This window comes from Meriones unguiculatus (genome assembly GCF_030254825.1).
Source record: "Meriones unguiculatus strain TT.TT164.6M chromosome 13 unlocalized genomic scaffold, Bangor_MerUng_6.1 Chr13_unordered_Contig_2907, whole genome shotgun sequence".
NCBI lineage: Eukaryota > Metazoa > Chordata > Mammalia > Rodentia > Muridae > Meriones > Meriones unguiculatus.
The window spans coordinates 115,001-117,500 of NW_026843582.1; the positions used below are offsets into that span (position 1 = coordinate 115,001).

General features: G+C 39.7%; 1 protein-coding gene across 1 annotated transcript in view; it reads left to right on the plus strand.

Moving 5' to 3' along the window:
• The window catches only part of LOC110544412 (high mobility group protein B1), a 44,722-nt gene that overhangs the window by 1,106 nt on the left and 41,116 nt on the right, over window positions 1–2,500 (plus strand). The gene's annotated exons all lie outside the window — the stretch shown is intronic.

Genomic DNA, 2,500 nt, shown 5'->3' on the forward strand with positions numbered 1-2,500 from the left:
GGGAAGGAAGGAAAAAACAAAGGAAGGAAAGAGAAGGAAGGAAGAGAGAAAGAGAAAGCAAGGAAAGAGAAGGAAGGAAGAAAGGGAAAAAAGAAAAGGATGAGATAAAAAGGGAAGGAAGAAGCAGAGAGAAGGAAGGAAAGGAAGAAAGAAAAAGGAATGAAGGAAAGAGAAGGAAGGGGAGAGAAGGAAGAAAGAAAGGGAGGAAGAGAGAGGAAGGAAGGAAGGAAGAAAGAAGGAAGGAAAGAGAAGGAAGAAAGAAAAAGAAAAGGGAAGGAAGAGAGAAAGGAAGGAAAGAGAAGGAAGGAAGAGAGAGGAAGGAAAGAGAAGGAAGGAAGAGAGAGGAAGGAAAGAGAAGGAAGGAAAAAGAAAGGGAAGAGAAAGAAAAAGAAAGAAAGGGAAGGAAGAAGCAGAGAGAAAGGAAGGAAAGAGAAGGAAGGGAAGGAAGAAAGAAAAAGAAGGAAAGAGAAAGGAAGGAAGGGAAGGAAGAAAAAGAAGAAGGAAAGAGGGAAGGGAAGGGAGGAGGAAAGAGAGAACAAAAGGAAAGAGGAGGAAGGGAAGGGAGAAAGAGAGAAAGGAAGGAGAGAAGGAAGGAAGGGAAGAAAGAAAGAGGAGGGAGAGAGAAGGAAGGAAGAAAGAGAAAGGAAGGAAAGAGAGAGAAGGAAGAAGGAAAAAAGAAAGAAAGAAAAGGAAGAGGAAGGAAGGAAGGAAGGAGGAAGGGAGGGAGGGAGGGAAGGAAGGAAGGGAGGGAGGGAGGGAGGGAGGGAGGGAGGGAGGAAGGAAGGAAGGAAGGAAGGAAGGAAGGAAGGAAGGAAGGAAGGAAGGAAGGAAGGAAGCCGAAGCGCAAGGGAGGCAGGGCCCGGCCTAGAGAGCGCGTCTGTGAGTTCGAGGCCAGCCCGGCCTTCAGAGCGAGTCCATCCGGGAGACGCGGCTTCGCGAACACGCCCCGGCCGGCCTCGAACTCCCGCCGGAGCCCGGACCCCTACAGCTTGCTCCCCGTTACCGGAAGGAGCAGATCAGCCTCTCTGCTTTCCATGACCGTCTCTCTCCAGGATTGTCTCTTTCCACGATTGTCTCTTTCCATGATTGTCTCTTTCCATGACTGTCTCTTTCCATGATTGTCTCTTTCCACAATTGTCTCTCTGCTTTCCGTGACTGTCTCTTTCCATGATTGTCTCTTTCTACAATTGTCTCTTTCCATGACTGTCTCTTTCTACAATTGTCTCTTTCCATGATTGTCTCTTTCTACAATTGTCTCTTTCCATGATTGTCTCTTTCTACAATTGTCTCTTTCCATGACTGTCTCTTTCTACAATTGTCTCTTTCCATGACTGTCTCTTTCCATGACTGTCTCTTTCCATGATTGTCTCTTTCCATGACTGTCTCTTTCCATGATTGTCTCTTTCTACAATTGTCTCTTTCCGTGACTGTCTCTTTCCATGGGGGGGCGGCTGACCCCCGAGGTCGTCCTCCAACCAGCACACGTGTGCACACGCACGCACACGCACGCACGCACGCACACGCACGCACACGCACGCACACGCCAAGAAGACAGATTAACATGGAAGACGAACACGATCAATTTTCACGGTTTTATTTTTGAGCTTTTTAAATTTAATTTAATTTTGATTTAATTTTAATTAATTTAATTTAATTTTAATTTTATATTTTATTTTTACTTTTTTTATTTTTACTTTTTTGAGTTTTTTAAATTTAATTTAATTTTGATTTAATTTTGATTCATTTTATTTTATTCTATTTTCACTTTTTCATTTTTTATTTTTGAGTTTTTTTAATTTAATTTAATTTAATTTAAATTGATTTAATTTAATATTTATTTTCACGTTTTATTTTATTTTTGAGTTTTTTTAATTTAATTTAATTTAATTTTGATTTAATTTTAATTGATTTAAGTTAAATTTTCTTTTCATGTTTTTAGTTTATTTTTGAGTTTTTTTAAATTTAATTTAATTTTGATTTAATTTCAGTTTAATTTAATTTGAATTTTATTTTCACTTTTTTCTCTTTATTTTTGAGTTTTTTTAATTTAATTTACTTTCGATTTAATTTTAATTTATTTATTTTAATTTTAATTTAATTTTCATGTTTTTATTTTTATTTTTGCGGTTTTTTTTTAAATTTAATTTAAATTTAATTTTGATTTAACTGTAATTAATTTCATTTGATTTTCATTTAATTCAATTTCATTTTCATCTTATCTTCACTTTATTTTATTTTATTTTCGAGAATGAAAAGACCCGCGGAGCCGCCGGGAATCGAACCCGGGACCCCGCGGAGAACCACCTTGTCTGCAGCCCAGTACATAGTGATGCGGGGCGGGGCAATGCAAAACAGAGGGGCGGGGCTATGCTAATAAGAAGGACGGGGCGACGCCTGGCATAGGACAATGCAGAGTAGCATCAGGCACAGGGGCGGGGCCATGGCGGGCAAAGGGGCGGGAGTATGCTAATAAGAGGGGCGGGTCAGCGCCAGGTAGAGG